Source organism: Nyctereutes procyonoides, unplaced genomic scaffold (genome assembly GCF_905146905.1).
Source record: "Nyctereutes procyonoides isolate TBG_1078 unplaced genomic scaffold, NYPRO_anot_genome, whole genome shotgun sequence".
NCBI classification, from domain to species: Eukaryota; Metazoa; Chordata; class Mammalia; order Carnivora; family Canidae; genus Nyctereutes; species Nyctereutes procyonoides.
Window position 1 is genome coordinate 7,389,556 of NW_026575135.1, and position 23,124 is coordinate 7,412,679.

The following is a 23,124-nucleotide window of genomic DNA, read 5'->3' on the forward strand; positions in this document are numbered from 1 at the left end:
ATCTTTTTAAAAAACCCACAATATTACTACACATACACTGGAATGGCTAAAATAAGAAATGATGACAGCAAACGCTAGCAAGGATGTGGAGGAACTGGATCACATATATTGTTCATAGGAATATAAAATGGTACAATCACTCTGGAAAAGTTTGGCAGTTACTTAAAAACTAGACACATAATTACCATAAAATACTGCAGTGAAGCTCCTTGTTATGTATCCCAGAGAGATTACAAATTACTTTCATAACAACTTTATTTGTAAAGGTCAAGAAATGGAATCAGCTCAGATGTGCTTCAACAGATGAAGTTAAATAAACTAGGATATACTCACAGATTACTACTTGGGAATAAAAAAGAACAAACTCCTGTTATACGAAACAACCTAGATGAATCTCCATGGAATTATGCTTATTGGAAAAAACCAATCTCAGGCTCCTGGGTGGCTCATTTGGTTAGGTATCTGTCTCTAGCTTGGGTCACGATCCCAGGGTCCTGAGATCAAGGCCACATTGGGCTCCCTGCTCTGTGGGGGGTGTGGGGGGGTCTACTTCTCCCCTGCCCTCTGCCCCTCCTCCCTGCTTGTGTTCTCTCTCAAACAAATAGATATTTTTAAAATTTTTTCTCAAGGGATCCCTGGGTGGCGCAGCGGTTTGGCGCCTGCCTTTGGCCCAGGGCGCAATCCTGGAGACCCGGGATCGAATCCCACGTCGGGCTCCCGGTGCACGGAGCCCGCTTCTACCTCTGCCTGTGTCTCTGCCCCTCTCTCTCTCTCTCTGTGACTATCATAAATAAAAAAATAAAAAAAATTTTTTCTCAAAGAAAAAAGTCTATTGCAAAGGTTACATATAATGATTCCATTTATATAGTATCTTTTAAATAACAATATTTCAGAAATGGAAGACCCATTAATGGCTGTCAAAGGTTAGAAATACGCTGGCAAAAAGAAAAAAAAAAGAGGGATCCCGGAGTGGCTCAGCGGTTTAGCACCTGCCTTCGGCCCAGGGCATGATCCTGGAGTCCCAGGATCGAGTCCCACATCGGGCTCCCAGGATGGAGCCTGCTTCTCCCTCTGCCTGTGTCTCTGACTCTCTCTCTCTCTGTCTTTCATGAATAAATAAATAAAATCAAAAAAAAAAAAAAAACCTATGCTGGCAGGATGCGAGCCGACTAGAACGGCTGGTAGAAACAGGAACATACATAGGTGATAAAATGTACTGTGCTGATCCTAATACACACAAATGTACACTAATACACCTGACAATCTGAATATCTGTAGTGGATTGTACCAAAACCAATGTATTCATTTATTAGGGCTACCATAACAAAATACTAGATTGGGTGGCTTAAATAACAGAAATTCATTTTCTCAAGTCTGGAGGCTAGAAATCCCAAGATGAAGGTGTCAGCAGGTTTGGTTTCTTCTGCAGCCTCCCCCCGGCTTCCAGATAGCCAAGTTCTCGCTGTGTCCTCACATGGTCTTTCCTCTATACATAACATCTCTGGTGTCTCTTTCTGCATCCAAACGTCCTCCTCTTACAAGTACAGCAGTCAGATTGGATTAGGGCCACCCTAAAAGCCTTAACTTAATAAGCTCTTCAAAGGCCCTACCACCAAATACAGTCATATTCTGAGGTACTGGGGGTTCAGACTTCAACATATGAATCTGGGGGTAATACAATTCAGTCCAGAACAATTAATATCCTTGTTGTGATGCTGTTAATATAGTTTTACAAAATGTTCCCATTTGAGGAAACTAGGCAAGTAGGCAAAAAAATCTATTCTTTCTTGTAACTGCAAGCAAATCTACAATTATTCCAATGGAAAAACAAACACATGGATGAGAACAATAGGATAACAAAAGACAAGATGTTCAACAAAATTAGGTGATGAGGTAACCCCCTGAACCCCAGATGAGTGGGCAAAACCAAAACACACACACAAAAAAAAAACAGAACTCAGGATCAGCAACTGGGCAGATGAGAGGAGAAAGCAGAGGCTTCTGATGTGAAGATGGTGAACAAGAAATTACCAACAATCACTCTCAAAAAGAGAAGACCCACTGGGGTGAAACTGGATCCAGAAAAGTAAAGTTTGGCTTCTAGGGAAGACAATACCTGGTAAGAAAACTGTTGGAATTAATATCGAAATCAGCTGGCTTACCTGGTGGAGATATAACTCTTGATCTTGGAGTTATAAATTTAAGCCCTACATTGGGTATAAAGATTACTTTAAAAATAAAATCTTGAAGGGTGCCTGGGTGCCTCAGTCAGTCAAATGTCTGCCTTCAGCTCAGGTCATGAACCCAGGATCCTGGGATCAAGCCCCACATCAGGCTCTCTGCTCAGTGGGGAGTCTGCTTCTCCCTCTGCCCCTCCCTGCTCTAATGGTCACTCGCTCTCTCTTGCCCTCTCTCTCTCTCTCTCTCTCTCTCTCTCTCTCACACACACACACACACACACACACACAAATAAATGGATAAAATCTTTTTAAAAATAAATAAATAAAATAAAATACAAATCAAACACAGAGGCATTACTAGGGATAAATGAGAGACCCAAAGGAAGTCAATCTCAGAGAATAACAAAAAGGAGACTAAACTAAAAAAGACATTTTTCTTCCTTTATGTTGAAATACGATATACAATCAGGGGCCTGAGTGGCTCAGTCAGTTAAGTGTTTCTTGATTTCAGCTCAGATCGTGATCTCAGTGTTCTGGGATTGAGTCCCACCAGGCTCCACACTCAACAGGGAGCCTGCTTGAGGATTCTCTCTCTCTGCCTTTCTGCCTGCTTACATGTGCTGTAAAATGAATGAATGAATGAATGAATGAAAGAAAGAAAGAAAGAAAGAAAGAAGAAAGAAAGAAAGAAAGAAAGAAAGAAGAAAGAAGAAAGAAAGAAAGAAGAAAGAAAGAAGAAAGAAAGAAGAAAGAAAGAAAGAAGACACCTAGATAGTGTGAAAAAAGAAGGAAGGAAGGAAGGAAGGAAGGAAGGAAGGAAGGAAGGAAGGAAGGAAGGAAAGACAGACATGCACGCACCTAAGATGGCACAATCAGCTGAGCGACCAATTCTTGGTTTTAGCTCAGGTCATGATCTCAGGGCCTGAGACTGAACTCCCAGTTAGGCTCCATGGTCAGCTCAGAGTCTGCCTGAGAGTCTCTCTCCTTGTCCCTCTGCCCCTCCTACTTGTGCTTGCTTTCTCCTGCTCTCTAAAATAAATAAATCTTAAAATATGTATGTATATTTATATATAACATACTATCAAAAAAAAGGAGAAACAATAAGTGAACAACTTGTTGATATTTCACAATTTCACAAACAGGACACATATATGTAACCAGCAACCAGATCAAGGAACAGAGCATTATCAGCACCCCAGAAGCCTCTACTTTCTCCTTCTAGTCACTATTTCCTCAAGGTTCTGGCTTCTAACAGAAATTACTGATTTTGCCTGCTTGGAGATTTTATATACGTGGAGGTACACAGTTCAAACTCATGCCCCTGGCTTCTTTAGCTCCACATTGGTCTGTGAGATTCATATATACTATTGCATGTAGTTACAGATTGTTTATTCTCATTACTCCACAGTATTTCCACTGTATGAATATAGAACAATTTATCCATTCTGATTCAGTTTCCCATTGTTGTGTAACAACCCTAAAAATTTGTTACTTAAAATAATTGCTCATTTCTCACAATTCTGTGGGTTATCTGCCCAGTTTTTCTCCTGGCTTTACCTGGACTTGTTTATGTGGCTACGTTTAGCTGCAGGATCAAGTGAGCTTGGAGGTCAAAATGGTCTTACCTAACTGGCAATAAGTGATGATAATTAGCTGGGGTGCCTCAATTTTTTTCCACCTGACCTCTCCTACTTGAGTTCTTCTTTCTGTTATTGTCTCAAGGCAGTGTTTCTCTCCAATGTGTATGCATTTATCAAGCTTCTTATCTGCTGCATCACACCTGCCTAATGTCCTACTGCCCCAAGTAAGGTACATGGTGAAAATCAGAATCATTGTACAAAGGGACAACACAAGGGCACAGACACCATGAGATGTCATTTACTTGAGGCCATCCATGTAACATCTACTACATATTATACTGATGGTCATTTGGGCAGACTTCAGTTTTGGCGCTATTATAAGCAGTACTATGAACATTCTAGTACATTTATTTTGGTAAGCACGTATCTTTGAGTGGAATTACTGGGCCATAAAATATGCATATGCATAGCTTTAGTAAATACTGCCAAACAGCTTTCCAAATTGCTTGTATCCATTTTTTAAAAAATATTTTATTTATCTGTTTGTTTGAGAAAGGGAGAGCAAGCAGGGAGAGAGGAGAAACAGACAGGGAGAGGGAAGGAATCTCAAACAGACTCTGCACTGAGTGCCAAGCCCAAAGCGGGGCTCAATCTCACAACCCTGAGATCATGACCTGAGCCCAAAACCATGAATTGGATGCTCAACCAAGTCACCCAAATGCCCCTCCATTTATATTTATTTCTCCATTTGCACTTCCAATAGCAGTGCTTGAGAACTCCAGTTACTCTACATTCTCACCAACACCTGATATTTTTCATCTTTTTCATTTAGCCCTTCTAGTGGGTATGTAATGGTATCTCACTCTAATTTTAACTGAATGGCAATATTTTTAATATTTCACATAAGCAACAAAGGAAAAAATTTCAAACCAAGAAACTAAAAAAACTACCTTGATCTACTTCCACCTCCATCACAGAAACCTTCTCCTAAAGTACAGGTAAATCCTTCTAATTTAGGGACACCTGGGTGGCTCAGTGGTTGAGCATCTGCCTCCAGCTCAGGGCGTGGTCCTGGAGTCCCAGGAACAAGTCCTGCATCAGGCTCCCCTCGAGGAGCCTGCTTCTCCCTCTGCCTACATCTCTGCCTCTCTCTGTGTGTCTTTCATGATTAAATAAATAAAATCTTTTTAACAATCCATCTAATTTAAACATGAACAAGAGTAAAGAATGCAATCTAATCCTATGTGAGGTACTGTGAGAAAAAGATGGAAAAGAACCAAATAAGGTACCAATAGTCAATGAAGGCACATCAAAAATATGGCCATAAAGTAGATGAGAACAGTAGCACAATATTTCAATATTAAAAGAAATTAAGGGGGGGAATCCCTGGATGGCTCAGCAGTTTAGCGCCTGCCTTCAGCCCAGGGCATAGTCCTGGGTCTCAGGATCAAATCCCACACCAGGTTTCCTGCATGGAGCCTGCTTCTCTCTCTGCCTCCCTCCCTCCCTCTCTCTCTCTCTCTCTCTCTCTCTCTGTCTCTCAGTGTGTGTGTGTGTCTCATGAATAAATAACATCTTGTAAAAAAAATAAAGAAATTAAGAAAATGAGAGAGCTATAAAAGTATACATCAAAAACAGAAAAGCAAAAGAGAGAGAGAGAGAGAAAGAGAGAGAAAGAAAGACAACAGCCTTACAACAGAACTTTTACAAAGAGAAATGATAGAATTCAGGACAGACTAGGACAGAAAAAAAAATTCAGAAAGGAAGACAAAACTGGACTTAATAAATAGATACCATAGAAACTGCTTGATAAAGGATAAAAAGGAAAAAAAATAGAAAAATAAAAGAAATATTTAAAAAGATAAAAATAATTTGAAGAAAGGTATAGATATAAAAGGCAAAGAAGATCCAACATACATGCAACAGGAGACCCTCAAAAAAGAAAATTAAAGCACTAAAACAGATTAAATACTAAAACCTTTCATTGATGAAAATATTTATGAAAAAATATTTAAGCCAACATTATAAAATCCACCTTGTATTATCTGGAAAAATTAATAGAAAATAGTCGATACATGCTCTAGGAAAATTACTAGGCTTTAAAGATGAAGAAAAAAGCCCTTTGGGCGTCTAAGAGAAAGATGGAGTCACTTTAAAAAAAGAACATCATAGTGGTATTAGACTCTGATGACAACACTTTTTATCAGAATACAATAGAGTAGGACTCAGCAAACTATGCCTTGTGCACCAAATCCAGCCCACTGTCTGGTTCTGTAAATCAAGTTTTACTAAGCACAGTCATGCTTGTTCATTTACCTACTCTACATGGCTGCTTTGGACTGAAGTGGCACAGTTACATAATTGTGACAGTGACCCATGTTCCACAAAGCCTAAAATAATTACCATTTGGCCTTTCACAGAAAAGGTCGGCCAAACCCTAAAACAGAGTAACATATTTAAGAGATCTGAAGAAAGAAAATGTGAGCCAAGTACTTAAATTCAGCAACACTGGCCTCCGAGTATAAAACCACAGATAAACAGTTTTAAGCATGAAAGACAGGATACATTATTCACATGAGCCATTTATGAGGATTCAAAAGAGCTTCAGAGTATCAAAAGGATTATTACAGAAGCCTTAGCATAAGGACTTGTGTTGTGCTTTGAGTAAATTCAACTATAGAACCAAGACCAATGATAGGCGTAGATGACAGACAGTATGTGATTTGTATGGAGGCAAACAGAACTGAGAAATCTTAGGAAGGAGGAATAAAGTAGTGTAGGGCCTTCATTGTATCACACATATGGGATGAAGTAAGTACGTACGTATGTATGTATGTATAAAAGACAAGGAGTGGAGGAAAAGGTTTTTTCAGGGACACCTGGGTGGCTCAGTTGGTTGAATATCCAACTCCTGATTTCCACTGGGGTCATGATCTCAGGGATCTCAGGGATCTCAGGGATGGAGTCCCACTTCAGGCTCTGCACTTAGAAGCCAAATCGTTTTCCCTCCAAATTCATACACTTAAGTCTTAATACCCAGTACTTCAAAATGAGACAATACTTGGAGACAGGGCCTTTAAAGAGGTAATTAAGGTAAAACAAGATGTTTTGGGTGAGTTCTAAGGCTATGGATAGATATGTTATAAGAAGAGATTAGGACACAGACAGGCACAGAGTGAAAATATCTGAGGAAGACTGAAATCGAAAGTCAAGAAGAGAGGCCTTGGAAGAATCCAACTCTGCCAACATCCTGAACTGGGACTTCTAGGCTCCAGACTGTGAGAAAATTTTGTTGTTTAAGCTACCCAGTCTGTCATACTTTGTTATGACAGCCCTTGTTAACTATACAGGCTGGGGAGAGGAAGTTGTTCTGGCTGAGACGGAGTTCACAAACACTGTTAATTCTGCCCCAGAAGTATAAAGTCTCAGAAAAGTAGAGCTTTTGATATGTGGTGGTTATGCCTTAAATTATGTAATAATTAAAAATTTTTAAATAGGGGTGCCTGGCTGGCTCAGTCAGGAGAGCACATGACTCTTGATCTCAGGGTCGTAAATCAGGGTCGTGAGTACAAGCCCCATGTTGGGCATGGAGCCTTTAAAAAAAAGGCAAAATTAAAAAAAAAAATTAAGACTAAATATTTACAAGAGAAAACTGAAGGGGCACAATATTTGCAACTTGAAAAGGCCAAAAAAGTTTAAAGTAGTGTCAGTTTTGAGAAAAACCAAGAAGAAAACCTAAACAAGATATATTCTATTCCTAATTTTTAGTAAAATTAACTAAAAGGGTAAATAAAGAATCCAAAAACAATCCTGCTAAGCAAAGGAAAGTAATGGAAGCAACTCTGGATAATCTTTAGAATTCAAATTAACTTTTTTTTTTTTTTAAGTAAGCTCTATGCGCAACATGTGGCTCCAGCTCCTGACCCTGAGAGCAAGAGCCACACGTTCTACCAACTAACCCAGCCAGCTGCCCCACAAATTAACCTAAATTTTTTTTTAGGGACACCTGAGTGGCTCAGTTGGCTGAGCGTCCAACTCTTGATTTCCACGGGGGTCATGATCTCAGGGACCTGGGATGGAGTCCCACCTCAGGCTCTGCACTCAGGAGACAGTCCACCTGAAGATTCTCTCCCTCTGCCCTTCCACCTGCACACACGATCTCTCTCTCTCTCTCCATGATCTCTCTGTGAAATAGATAAATCTTTCTTTAAAAATTTAACAGAATTCCTGATGATCAACAAACAAAAACATTTTCATGCATCAAATGAAAAAATATTTTCAATGGGAATTAATGGAATTCTGGTTCACTGTAAATTTTTTAAGAAACAGGTAATAATTACTAGCAATTGCACATATATTATTTCTTGTCCTGCACCTAGAGCTATAGAGGCCATAGATTTCCAGAGGAGAGTCAGATGGAGGGGAAAGCTATTCTCCAATTTGTTGCTACGTAAGAGAGACTTGCTCCCTGGTGCTGAGCAGGCCAAAAGTCAGGCAGATCAGAGAGAAAATAGCTAGAGTACAAATGCATCATTTTACAGTAAGACTTTTAATGTTTTTAAAAGTTGCTTAAATATTTTAATGTCTTTTTAAAGCTTTTAAAAGTTGTTTCTTCTTTTTACCACTTTTTTTTTTAAGTAGGCTCCAAACCCAGCACAGAGCCCAACACAGGGCCCAGACCCACGACCCTCAGATCAAGCCGAGACAAGATCAAGAGTCCAACTCTCAACCGACCGAGCCACCCAAGCACCCCTAAAAGCTGTGTTTCACATGAAGTTGCACAATTTATCTTTAGCAACATATATGATGTTACTTTTCTTTCAATACAGAAGATCCAGTTACTGACATCCTAGACAACATCTCTTTGCTTTCTATATTAAAGTGTGATGAAGTGTTCTGAAACACATCTTCTTTGTCACTAGAACCATCGGTATTACCAATATGGAATAGTAAAAAAGCTCTCCAACTACTTAAGACTTTACAAAACACGCTTGAATATTGCTGCATAATTTGTCTTTCCCCAGAAAAGCATATTAAACTGTGTTGACATTGGATACAAAATAAAATTCAAAAATTCGCATCTCGAGTACTTTTGGTTTCTTGACCTTTATTTGAATTTGAGACTAAGCTTTACCAAACAACAGAATTTACACTGTAACTAGCCAACCACAGTCCTCATTATGGAATCTATGCAGTACATCTGTTACCTAGGAAACAGACCAGAGCACAGGCAGAGTGCAATTTCTGTATAGCAAAAGAATTCTCCAATCATGCTGGTAAATAAAGTCCATAAATCAACTAATCAGAAGCAAAGTCAAGAAGCATCACAGAAGAGTTAAGCTCTATGGAAACTTTTTTAAAGGAAAAAAAGAAACCTGTGGGGCTTCTTCGGGCAACTATGTAGATCTCTTAAGTAAATATTATGAGCAGGTTTCTTTACAAACACAAACTGTCAGAAAATAAACTGTTCAAAATAAATGGCTTCTCTCCAATCTACAGCTTCTCTATTTTTGACAGTATTTAAGAGAAAAAGCTTCTTCAGAGCCAGCCTCGTACATCTGGTAGTAGAATATTAATCCAAGAATGAATGCCACATTTTCCAAGAGCAGCGTGAGTTTATGCTGCTCTTAAACAATGCAGGATGATAAAGGCTGGAAGAGAGGTCACTGTCCACACTTCTCACAGTCCCATCTGCTTCCACAGCAGACTATTAAAAAAAAAAAACTTCATGAAAAAGAAGGATTTGAAACTCACCGATCTATTACAAAGAATAAAATTGTTACTTTTCAGCTTTCCATTTGGTTATGACTAATAATACTAGTCCTCTGAGGGTTCCAGGTTAACCTAAAATGGCCATTTTGAGTTTCCTTTAATGGTACCACATTGATAACAAGCAGGAAAAGTCTGCGGATTTTCAAGTCTATCAAACGTAACTGGACAGCTTAGTGTTGTTTAAAAAAAAGAAACCAGCAAATGTCAGTTTATATTGCTCATCTATACTCAAAATCCAACTCTACTAATTCAGAATTTCTGGAAGTAACATTTGTCATAGCAAAAGTATCAGAAAAAAGTCTCAACCATGAAGAGTGAAAAATAATTTATACCCCTTCCTAACCACCAACATGCAAGAAGAGAAATCAGCTGAAAATATGTAAGGTTCTCTGGACTGCTTCGGGCTACACACAAAAAAAATACTGTTTATTATACAAAAACAAAAAAAATGAATACCCATATATCAGAGCCAAAAACAAAAACAAACTAGGTGTTACCTCTTAGCCAGCCCATGGGAAGACACTACACTGCCAATCCCAGAAAACTGTTAGGCATAACTACAAGTTGCCAAGCAATTCTCAACACAGACCACACTCTCTTAATATTTAATTTACACGGTGACTCTTTGTTAAACCTCATCCCTCTGACTGACAGACCTACAGATAAATACATAAACAATTCAAGTTATTAACTTATCGTTTTAAAAATTCCTAAGCACTGGGCAGCCCCGGTGGCCCAGCGGTTTAGCGCTGCCTTCAGCCCGGGGTGTGATCCTGGGGACTCGGCATCGAGTCCCACGTCGGGCTCCCTGCATGGAGCCTGCTTCTCCCTCTGCCTGTGTCTCTGCCTCTCTCGCTGTCTTTCATAAATAAATAAAATCTTTTAAAAAAAAAATTCCTAAGAACTGATAAAGAGTGTGTGTAATCAAATAGCTGGAACTCCGGGAGTGTTTTCCGACTCCATCCCACCATTCCTAATAAAGCCTGAACAAATTTCAATACCTATGCTCTTTGGGCCATCCTTACCAGAAAAGAAAGTGGAATCTTGCTCAAGGGCCTACTAGTGCCTTGCACTGAACCCTATATGCCCTCTACATTCATCCAGCTAATCTAGAAAGGAAGTCAAAACATGAATAAAATCTGATCAGTTCAAAGGGACTGGTAAGATTGTTAGATTAGATGTAGCGTCTTCTAAGTTTTAAGTGTACAAAAATGTACAGCCCAGATACTTACAACGTTGGGCATGCAATAATAATAATAATCTGTTAATGTAACTAGGGCAAACATCTAGGCTAATTTTTTCTTCTGGAAAAAAAAAATGACTCTTTTCGGCACACTGAAGCTGTCTCCTCTTCATAATGACAAAAATCATTTTGCCTAATCAAAACTGGATTAACATTGTACATTGCTTTCTGATGAATTTCTGTATCCTACTTGATGAAGATTTAAATAAATTCTTTCCCACCACAAGGTTTTTCAGATGCTTAAGAAAGCTTCTGCTTTCTACATACAACTCCACATATACGACCTGAGTGCACCCAAAACTATTTTTTCAGTCTCCTTGATAACCATCAGATTTAAATTTGTCCATATGGATTCTCACACGACAGGAAAGAGAGAGAGAGAGAGAGAGAGAGAGAGAGAGAGAGAGAAAGGTCTCCAGAAGTAAGCCCTAGACTGAGATTCATACAAAGATATAAATTCGTGCCTGCATTAAAAATGTGAATCTGTAAAATCAAGTTTCTGGGTGCTCATTCAACTTCATTTACAATCTGGATACCTACGAATACACATCAGCTCTTCACAAGAAGCTCAACCAGATGAATAATATAAGTCGGAAATATCACCTACGCTACTTTGCAAAAAACTATTTCCACCATGTACGACCCAATCGTGGGGTTTTATAGAGAGAGAGAGGGAATAGACACACAGAATAAAAGAAGGAAACCACAGTCACGGGGGGGGGGGAGAAAAAAAATCAGTTCTAACATTTACGTTCTCCCCCCTGTGCTGTGGAAGATCTCAGGCTCTAAAACAGCAAAAAAATAAAGGTTTTAGCCTGCACGGGAAGCTGGATATTTATTGCACTTGCATTTAACCTCCACCGTGGAGGCTGTCAGCCAGCACCTGACTCGCTTGGTAACTGTTTACCTAACAGGTAGGAGACTGTCTTGCTAATCCTAAGGAGTCTGGGAAATAACAAAACTTTATCATCAAACTTTTAAATATGTGCATGTACATATATATACATATATGTAAAAAGAAAACCAAAAGGCAAAAATCCCAGCCATGCTCATCTTCGATTTGCCTGTAAGTCCCTGCCTAACCTTAGAAAGAAGAGGAGGAGGAGGAGGAGGAGGAGGAGGAGGAGGAGGAGGAGGAGGAGGAGGAGGAGGAGGAGGAGGAGGAGAGGCAGCACCTGAACACCGACTCGGCCCGCGAGCGCGGCTGGGGCCGGGGGCCGGGGGCGGGGGGCCGGGGGGCCGGGGGCCAGCCTGCTCGCAGCCCGGTGGGGTCCGGGGCCCGGGAACCCGCACGCGTGGGCCGCGGCCTCGGCGGGGGGGGGGGGGCGCGGGGGCCTCCCGGGGACGCCGCCTCCGTTAGAGACAATAAATAAGGGGCCGGAGCGCCACTCGCCCCTGCACGGCCGCGCCTCCCGCCGGCGGAACAAGTCGGGCAGAGCCCGGAGCCGCCTCCCGCCTGCCGCCTGCCGCCTCCCCGCCAGCGCCTCAACACTTGGAAACTACGAGGGCCGACGGCTCCTTCTCCTTCCCGCCCTCCTGCCCCCTCCGGACAGACCCGCGGCGGGCGCGGGGGAGCCGGACCACGCAGCGCGGCGGCGGCGGGGGGGGATGCTGCGCGGCGGGCCGGCCCCGCTCGGAGCTCGGAGCCCGGGTCCCCCCGCGCCCCGCGCCCCCGCCGCTGCCCTGACGGGCTCCCGGCCTCCCCCCCCCCCGCCAGGAGACAAAAGAGGGTTCAGCCGGGTCAGCGCTCGGCGCCGCGGCGCAGGCAGCGCGGACCCCAGCGCGGCCGCCCCCCACACAAAGGGGCTCCCGGCCCAGGGCGCAGCGTCGGCGCGCTCGTCCCCGCCCCGCGCGGGCTCTCACCCACCTGCAGGTGTCTGTGCGTCTGTCCATAGGAACGCGGGCGGCGGCGGGGGGGCCGGGGGGCCCGGGCTGGACGGGGCGGGACCGAGGGGAGGGAGGGACGGAGGGAGGGAGGGAAGGCGGCCGGAGGGCCGGGGCGCGGAGGCAGGGAGCGCGGGGAGGGCGCCGGGCGGGCGGCGGGCGGGGGCGGGGGCGCGGGCCGGGGGGGCGGGGGCCGGGGCGCCAGCCTGGCTCTGCGACCGGCGCGCGCCGCTCCGTGCGCCCCGGGCTCCGCGCGCCCGGCTCGGAGCTCGGAGCGCGGCGGGCGGGGGGCGGGGCGCGGGCGGGGCGGGGGCTCGGACCCGGGCTCCAGCCGGCACCGGAAGCGCGCCGCGGGCCGCGAGACCCACAGGAAGTGTGTAACGACACCGCCCGCCGAGCGCTCCGAGCTCGCGGCCGCCGCTGCCCGGGGAGGTGCGCCCCGACCTTCCCCGCGGCGCGGCGCGCACGGGCTCGCCCTCCGCGCCCAGGCAGGTGCGGCCGGCGCCGCGTGCGGGGGGTGGGGGCGCCCCGGCCGGTGACCCCCCCGAGCCCCGGGGAGCGTCCCCCAGGCGCCAGCTGCAGCCCCGGCCGGTGACCCCGAGCCCCGGGGAGCGTCCCCCAGGCGCCAGCTGCAGCCCCGGCCGGTGACCCCGAGCCCCGGGGAGCGTCCCCCAGGCGCCAGCTGCAGCCCCGGCCGGTGACCCCCACGCCCCCCCGAGCCCCGGGGAGCGTCCCCCAGGCGCCAGGTGCAGTCCCGGCCGGTGACCCCACGCCCCCCCCCAGCCCCGGGGAGCGTCCCCCAGGCGCCAGGTGCAGCCCCGGCCGGACCCTGCGCCGCCCGCTGTGGCACTGTCCAACGGCACCGAGCACCGGCACCTCTACATCCAGGTTCGGGAACACCTGCTGCTCGCGGGCAACCCAGTCACCGCTGCCCAGTGGAAGTTCCCAGTCCAACTGCCGCACTCGCGTCCATCCCATGGGGGTGGGGGGCATGACACCTAAAACACACGAGGACCACCGAGGCAGGCACTGATTCCCCGCCCCCCTACGCCCCTCGGGACCACAGGGGCAAGGCTGGCGTCCCCCGCCTTTATTTTACGTAGCAAACGCAGCACTTACTGTATGTGAGCGTCTCTAGGTGCTTAGGGACTATGCAGCTGCTTAATCCTAAGAACTCTATGCAGTGGGTGTTAGCACTGCCCGGTTATGGATGAGGAAACTGAAGCGGAGAGGAGTTAAGACACCTGCCCAGGATCACAGAGTAGCTGGAGGAACCCGGATTCGTCCCAGGCAGTTTGGCGCCAGATTCCATGCTCTTGACTTCCTTTCTATTTACGGTAATAGGTAGCTCCAAAATAATAATAATAATGGCAAGTAAATAATATTTAAAGCATATCTGATTAGCCATATGTGGTGCTCACAGGCTGGCCTCACCCCACTGTGACCAGGGAAGCTCAGCCCCTCTTGCCCTTGGGGTATATATCAGGAGAGAGAAGAATAAGAAGAGAAAGAGACTACTGACTTCTGAACAAAAAAAAGGATTGAAAATGAGTGGGAAATATCAGAGAGGGAGACAGAACATGAGAGACCCCTAACTCTGGGAAACGAACTAGGGGTGGTGGAAGGGGAGGAGGGCCGGGGGTGACTGGGTGACGGGCACTGAGGGGGGGGGCACTTGACGGGATGAGCACTGGGTGTTATGCTATATGTTGGCAAATTGAACTCCAATTAAAAAAATAAAATAAATTTAAAAAAGGATTCTTAACACCTTGCTCTGTCAACACTCCTCCTGGTCTAGGCTGAATTTAAAAAAATCTAAAAAAAAATCTATGTAAACATTTTTGACAAAATAATGATTGTCCAAAAAAAAGTTAATTGCCATATATTTCAAATATATAATCCTGTGGAGAAAAGTGGAACCCTCAGCAAGTTGGTGGAAATGTAAATGGTGCAGCTGCCATAGAAAACAGTATGGGGGGGGTGTCTTCAAAAATAATAAGATTATGATTCAGAAATCCCACTTCTGGGTATATATCTAGCAATTGAAGCAGGAATTTGAAGAGATATCTGCACACCCATGTTCGCTGCTGCATATTCACAATGGCCAAGAGGAGGAAGCTGCCCAAATGTCCATAGATGTGATGGAGAACAGGGGGCTAGCTGAGGACAAAGCACATTGACAAGCCCTTGAAACAGGCAGAGGGACCTTCCTGGACGGATTCAGCTGCCTCGAGGGTCATACTTTGCCCAGGACAAAGGGCAATCTTAGCCCGACTCCCAGGATCCTGTGAGTCTACTTTAACATATAAAAAATTCCTTTAGAAATTTCCTTTATCTCTAACCCCCAAGACACGTGGGGGCGATCATCCTCCAAGCACTGGCCCACGGATACACATCTGAGGGGCTCATGACTCCGACTTTATTAGACCGTAGGGAGTGACCTTTTCCCAACAATACCAAGTCCCTCAAGGTCCTGGAAACCTTGCTTCCAGAATCCCTTAGAGAGCAGCTCCCCAAACCCCTCCTGACTCCCAGGCACATAATCAGCCTCCAGTCACAGGCCCGGGGCAGCAGCTCTCCCTGCCCAGGGGTCCTGGCCCCGGGCTTTTAATAAAACCACCGTTTTGCACCAAAGATGCCTCGAGAATTCCTTCCTGGTCATCGGCTCCAGACCTCACACCACCAAACCTCACCTGTGTTCCAAAACTTCATCAGATGGATGAATGGATAAACAAAACATGGCATATACATAGAATATTATTCAGACTTAAATTTCTTTCTTAAAGAAATCTTATCATATGCTACAACATGGATGAATCTTGAGGACATTCTGCTGAGTAAAGCAAACCAGTCACAAAAGGAATACTGTATGATTCCACTTACATGAAATACCTAGAGTTGTCAAAATCATGGAAACAAAGTATTATGGTGGTTGCCAGGAATGGAGGAAGGAAATATGGGGAGTTGCTCCATGAGTTTAGAATTCTAGTTCGGCACAATGAAAAAGTTCTAGAGATCTGTCACACAACAGTGTAAATACAGTTAACACCGCTAAACTATATACTTAAAAGTGGTTAAGAGGACAAATTTTATATTGTGCTTTCTACTACAAATAACTCTTTTTAAAGATTTTATTTATTTATTTATTTATTTATTTATTTATTTATTTATTTATTTATTTATTTATTTGAGAGACAGAGGCAGAGACACAGGCAGAGGGAGAAGCAGGCTCCATGCAGGGAGTCCGACATGGGACTCGATCCCGGGTCTCCAGGATCACGCCCTGGGCTGAAGGTAACGCTGAACCGCTGAAAATGAAATCCCATTTAAAGGATATATCCATCATGACCACTTTCTTTAATGATGCAGGCTTCCAGCAATGATGGGATACCTTGTTGAATAAACTACCTCTCCCACTAAGAACTAAAACTCTAAAAGTTGGGGATCCCTGGGTGGCGCAGCGGTTTGGCGCCTGCCTTTGGCCCAGGGCGCGATCCTGGAGACCCGGGATCGGATCCCACGTCGGGCTCCCGGTGCATGGAGCCTGCTTCTCCCTCTGCCTGTGTCTCTGCCTCCCTCTCTCATTCAGTGTGACTATCATAAATAAATAAAAATTTAAAAAAAATAAAAAAAATAAAACTCTAAAAGTTTTATTTAAAACAATAAAACAACAAAGGCTCTTTAAAACTATCGTGGAGCAACCACGCCTTGAGAGTCCAAGAGCTCACCACACAGGGAAACACGAAGTGAATCCTACAGTTCTTTCTTAGGGCACTTGATTTATATCTGAGAGTATAGAAGCCGAACACTGAGAAACATCCTAGAATTTTTGACAGTCTGACTGGGCTACAGATACAAAATTTGGAGGTCAAGTCTATCAAGACAGCCAGGATTTGAAAGCCCAAGATCCCAGAAAAAAGGTAATCACAGCAAGAGGAGCCAGTCATTCTACATGCCATTTATCCTCAAAGCATCTGATAATCCTTAATCTGTACACACAAGGAAACCAACCACTAAGACAAAAAAAAAAAAAAAAAAAAAAAACACTGAGCATTAGTAACACTTAGCTATTCCATAGAGCTAGAAAGAATTTAAACAGGAAGGACAGTCTCCGTTGAGACCCTTGAGGAACTATATCCAGAGAGAAAAAGCAAATCAGAAATAGCACTAACAATGCCTAAAACAGCCTGAACTGTTTCGATGACTAGGTGGATCAAGGTGATCTCTCCATGTTCTATCTGCCTGCAAGAAAAAAAGCAAATCTGGTGCACCTAGGTGGCTCAGTCAGTTAAGGGTCTGCCTTCAGCTCACTCAGGTCATGATCTGAGAGTCCTGGGATGGAGCTCGTGTCAGGCCCCCTGCTCAGCAGGGAATCTGCTTCTCCTTCTGCCCTTCGCCTTCCCCCTGCTTGTGCTGTCTCTGAAATAAATACAATAAATCTTAAAAAAAAAAAGGAAAAAAGCAAATCTTCTTTAAAGACTTCATAACATTTCATATGCAATGTCTAACATTCTGTCAACAATTACCAATAGGTACACCTGGAGCTCAGTGGTTTGGCTCAGGTCACGATCTGGGATCCTGGGACCGAGTCCCGCATCGGGCTTCCCGCAGGGAGCCTGCTTCTCCCTCTGCATATGTTTCTACCTCTCTCTGTGTCTCTCATAAATAAATAAATAAAATCTTTTTTAAAATTACCAATACACCAAGAAAAAACTAAGAAGCCAAAGAAGAAAAAAAGGCTTCTTCTGCACAAAGCCAAGAAGAAAAAAAGGCTTTAGGAACAGATGCACACATGATCCAGATACTGTAGTTATTATATACAGCCTTTAGAATAATTGTGGTTAATTATGTTCAAGAACATTGATGAAAAAATGGAGAATTTCACTAGAGAGCTAGACTCTTGACAAAAGAATGAAATAGAGCCATCAGAGGGACACAAATCAGAACCACAGTGATGTCACTACACCCCCACTAAGATGGTTACAATGAAAAAGACAATAACAAGTGTTGGTAAGGATGTGGAGAACTGAACCCCTCACACACTGCTAAGTGATATTGTAAAATGGTGCAGGCACTTTGGAAAAGAGATGGCCATTTCTTCAAAAGGTTAAAGTTCCCATATAACTCAGCAATTCTTCTAGGTATATACCCAAGAGAAATGAAAACATGTCCACAAAGAGAACTTGTACATGGGTGATCATAACAATATTATTCATAATGACCAAAAAACCCAGAAACATCCCAAATGTTCACCAACCCATGAATGGATAAGTAAAAAGTGGTATATTCATACAATGGAATATTATTCAACCAAAAAAAGGAATGAACTACTGCTACATGCTACACCATGGATCAACCTTGAGAACACGTGAAGAAAGTCAGACGCAAAAGACCATATATTCTATGGTTCCATTTATATGAAATGTCCAGATAGGCAAATCTAGAGACAGAAAGTAGATTAGTGGTTGCCTAGACTTGAGAGGTCTTGGGGAAGATATCGGGTAACTGCTAAAAAATAAAGGGTTTATTCCTGGGGTGATGAAAATTTTTCTAAACTTGATAGTGATGATTGTTTCAAAACTCTGTGAGTATATGAAAAACCACTGGATTATACACTTTAAATGGGTGAGTTATATGGTATGTTAACTTATACCTCCAAAAAGCTGTTACAAAGTATGAAAAGAAATTTCAGAACTAGGAAGTGCACTAACTAAAATTCTAAATCCAATAAATAGATAGGTTTAACAGTAGATTGGACACAGGATATATGAAAATTAGTAAACTGCTATAAAACACCTTATCATAGGAGATCCCTGGGTGGCTTAGTGCTTTGGCACCTGCCTTCAGCCCCGGGCATGATCCTGGAGTCACAGGATCGAGTCCCACATCGAGTCCCACATCCAGCTCCCTGCACGGAGCCTGCTTCTCTCCCTCCCTCCCTCTCTCTCTCTCTCTCTCTCTCTCTCTGTTATTCTCATGAATAAATAAAATCTTTTTTTAAAAAAACACCTTATCATAATTCAAATTCAGATATAATGCCACTTGATTCTAGCTTCCCCACCCTCGGCCCAGCTTCTATTCTCTAACTGGGGGGAATCAAATTTCTCTTCTTCTAGAGGGGTAGGGAGTGGCTAGGAAGTAATTTGGTGCTTTCTCAGGTAAATACATAGTCAGCTGTGTATACTTTTAAGTTTAACATTGTTTTTATGTTTTTTTTTGCGATTAAACAATGTTTTGCATTAACCTTACAATAATGAAACCCTCAAGTTATATTATGGCAAAGTTTTATGTTATATTTTACACTTTAAAGTTTTATTAGATTCTTTTTTAAATAAAATTTTTAATTAAGTAACTTATTTTTACTAGATTACTAGTTTATTATGAAAGGCTATATAAGTCAGGAACAGCCAGATGGAAGAGTTCGAAGGCATGGGGAAAGGGTGTGGGCTTCCATTTCCTCTCCCGGTGTGCCACTCTCCATGTGTTCATCAGCCCAGAAGCTTCTATTAGGCTCTTTTAAAAACCTGTCATGTGGGTGCTCCTGGGTGGCTCAGCGGTTGAGCATCTGCCTTCAGCTCAGGGCGTGATCCCGGGGTCCTGGGATCAAGTTCTGCCTCAGGCTCCCCGCAGGGAGCCTGCTTCTCCCTCTGCCTTTGTCTCTGCCTCTCTCTCTGTGTCTCTCATGAATAAATAAATAAAATTTTCTATGTTTTTCAACAAATGATGCTAGAATAATTGAATATCCCTAATTAGAAAAATGAAATTTGGTCTACACCTTGCAACATATACAAAAATTAACTTGATATGTATAATAGGCTAAATGCAAACTATAAAACTTCCAGAGAAGGTTTCAATCAGGCAAAGATTTAATGATGACACCCAAAGCATGATCCATTTTAAAAAATTGATAATTGTTTAAAAGATTTTATTCTAAAAAAAGGATTTTATTCTTTAAAGATTTTAATTTTTTTAAGATTTTATTTATTTATTCATGAGAGACACAGAGAGAGGCAGAGACACAGGCAGAGGGAGAAGCAGGTTCCACGCAGAGAGCCCGACGCGGACTCGATTCCGGGTCTCCAGGATCAGGCCCTGGGCAGAGGGCGGCGCTAAACCGCTGAGCCACTCAGCCTACCCCACCCTCCTTTTTTTTAAAGAAGGACTTTAAATCTTTAAAAAAATAAAATACAATAGAGATACCACTACATACTTATTAGAATGACTAAAAATTAAAAGACTAAACATTTCAAGTGTCGATAAGAATGTGGAGAAATTAAATCCTATACATTGCTGATGGAATGTAATATAGTACAACCACTTTGGGAAAAAAAAGTTTGGAAATTTCTTAAGTTAAATATACACCTACCATAACACCCATTCCATACCCAAGAGAAAAAAAGGACTTGTTCATGAATGTTCACAGCAGCTTTATTCTAATAGCCAAAAGCTAGAAATAACCTGAATGTCTATAAACAGGTAAATGGATAAAGATATTTAGTATATGCATACAATGAGAAACTACTGAGTGATGATAAAAAGAGGAATGCACTCTTGATATATAGAACAACATGAATAAATCTCAAAATAATTATGCAGATTGAAAGCTAAAATGATGAAGAGTATATACTGTACAAATCCATTTATATAAATGGATTTTTCCAGGAAAATGCAAATGAATCTATAGTAAGGTCAGTAGTTGCTGGGAATGGGCTGGAGGATAAGCATAAATGACTACAAAGGGACAGGAGGAAAACTTTTGGATATGTTTATTTTTGGATAATTGGTGATAGATATATTTCCAGTGCAAATAGTAAATACATGGGTAAATTTAAAAGACATTTCTCATTTAAAAAATTTTTTAAAGATTTATTTGACAGAGAGAAAGCCCAAGTAGGCGGAGTGGTGGGCAGACGGAGAGGGAGAAGCAGATTCCCTGCTTAGCAGGGAGCCCAATGCAGGGATCATGACCTGAGCTGAAGGCAGATGCTTAACTGATGGAGCCACCCAGGCACCCCTCTCATTTTTTAATTTTCAAAAAGATAATTCACTTGTTGAATGGAATTATTAACCAATATGTTGTACAGTTTGTAACATAGGAAATAAAATGTGTAACAAAAATAGTAGAAAGAACGGAAATGGGTAAAGGAAATACCTTGTGAGATTCTTGCATTACATGAAGGGCAGAATGAAGTAGCAGGAAGCCAGAATAGAAGAACAAAGAAGAGATGGGGGAAAAGCAAGATGATAATTAATAAGCTTCCAAAACAGAAAGCACCAGGTCAAAAAGTGTTCACTGGTGAATTCTAACAAACATTTAAGTGGAAGGAAACTACACTACTTCTCTCTAGTCCCTTTCTGAAGATAGATACAGAAAAATATTCCTAATTCAATCTATGAAGCCAGCATTACCCTAATCCAAAACCAGAAAGACATTACAAGAAAATTATAGGCCAGCATCTCTCAAGAACATACATACAAAAATCCTCAACAAAATATTAGTAGATTGAATCCAATGATGAATAAAAAGAACTATATGCCACAACTGTCATAGCCTGTTCAGGCTGCCATAACAAAATACAGATTTTTTTTTAAAACTTACTTACTTTTTCTTTCTTTCTTTCTTGCTTTCTTTCTTCTTTCTTTCTTCCTTCATGAGACACAGAGAGAGGCAGAGACATAGGCAGAGGGAGAAGCAGGCTCTTTACAGGGAACCCGATGCAGGATTCAATCCCTGGGCCCGGAGATCACGCCATCAGCTGAAGGCAGACGCTCAACCACTGAGCCACCCGGGTATCCCATAAAATACAGATCTTCCTCAACTTACCATGGGGTTGTCGCAATAAACCCATTGTAAATTGAAAATATCATAAATTTAAAGTGCATTCAATACACATAACCTACCAAACACCCTAGCATAGCCTCGCCTATGTTAAACATGCTCTAGAGCACTTATATTAGCCTACAGTTGGGCACAGTAATCTAACACAAAGTCTATTTTATGAAAATACAGTGTTGAATATTTCATGTAACTGATTGAATTCTATACTGAAAGTGAAAACCAGAATGGTTGTGAGGGTACAGACAAGGGTTGTTAAGTGTATCAGTTATTTACCCTTATGATCAAGTGGCTGCCTGGGAGCTGTGGCTAACTGCCACGGACCAGCATCATGAGAGAGTATCGCACCACATCTCCCTAGCCTAGGAAAACATTAAAATCCAAATTTCAAAGTGTGGTTTCTAATTAACGTGTAGTGCTTTCACATCATCATAAAGCTGAAAAATTGTGAGTCGAACCATCATTAAATCAGGTACCCTCTGTACCAGAGATTGGGTAGCCTGTAAACAATAAACTTTATTTCCCATAGTCCTGGAAGCTAGTAAGTCCAAGATCAAGGCACAGATAGAGTCAGTGTATGGTAAGGGCTTGATTTCTGGTCCACAGATGGCACCGTGTCACTCTGTCCTCACTTTGTAGAAGGGTCTGGCTAGCTCTCTGGGTCTATTTTATAATGGCATGAATCCCAATCATGAGGCCCTCACCCTTAGGATCTAATCACCTCCCAAAGGCCCTGCTTCCTAATACTATCATTTTGGGGGCTAGGATTTCTACATATGAAATGTAGGGGGAGGAGGCATGAACATTCATATAACAACAACCCCATGGGATTTATTTCATGTATGCAAGGCTGGTTCAATATTCAAAAATAATTAATGTAACCTACCACGTCAACAGGCTAAAGATCATATTAATAGACGCGGAAAAAGCGTTTCACAGACTCTAACACCGGCTCATGATAAAATCTCTCAGTAAATAAGGAATAGAGAGAATTTCCTCAACTTAAGGAGGAATATCTATAAAAACCCTACACCTAATGGTGAGAAACTAGATACTTTCTCACTAAGATCGTGAACAAGGCAAGGATGTCCCCTCTCATTAATGCTTTTCACGATCATACTTGAAGTCCTAGCTAATGCAGTAACACCACAAAAGGAAATAAAAGGTATGGAGATTATGAAGGAAGAAATAAAACTATGTTCATAGATGACATAATTGTCTGTGTAGAAAATCTGAAAAAAAATTTGACAAAAAAAACCCTCTTGGAAACTAATAAATGATTATAGAAAGGTGGTAGGATACAAGGCTAATCTATAAAAGTCAATCACTTTCCAAATACCAGTAATGAAGAACTAAAATTTGAAATTTAAAACACACACACACACACACACACACAAAAGAAAAACCACAGCACCCCCCAAAATACTGAGGTACAACTCCTAGCAAAATCTAAAGAGATCTGTATGAGAAAACCTCCAAAACTCTAATGAAAGATCCTAGAACAACTTAATAAATGAAAAGATAGTTCATATTCATTGATAAGAAGACTCAATATTGTCAAGACCTCAGTTTATCCTAAACTAATATATGGATTCAATGCAATGCCAATCAAAATCCCAGTAAATTATT

At 42.6% G+C, this 23,124-nt stretch overlaps 1 protein-coding gene across 2 annotated transcripts in view; it reads right to left on the reverse strand.

Annotated features, from left to right (window-relative positions):
- Positions 1-12,716, reverse strand: part of KIAA1958 (KIAA1958 ortholog) — a 153,685-nt gene extending 140,969 nt beyond the window's left edge. For both annotated transcript variants that reach the window (XM_055302206.1, XM_055302204.1), the window contains exon 1: positions 12,643-12,716. The gene's annotated coding sequence lies outside the window, so the exon portion shown is untranslated. The remainder of the gene's footprint in view (positions 1-12,642) is intronic.
- Between the last annotated feature and the right edge of the window lie 10,408 nt (positions 12,717-23,124).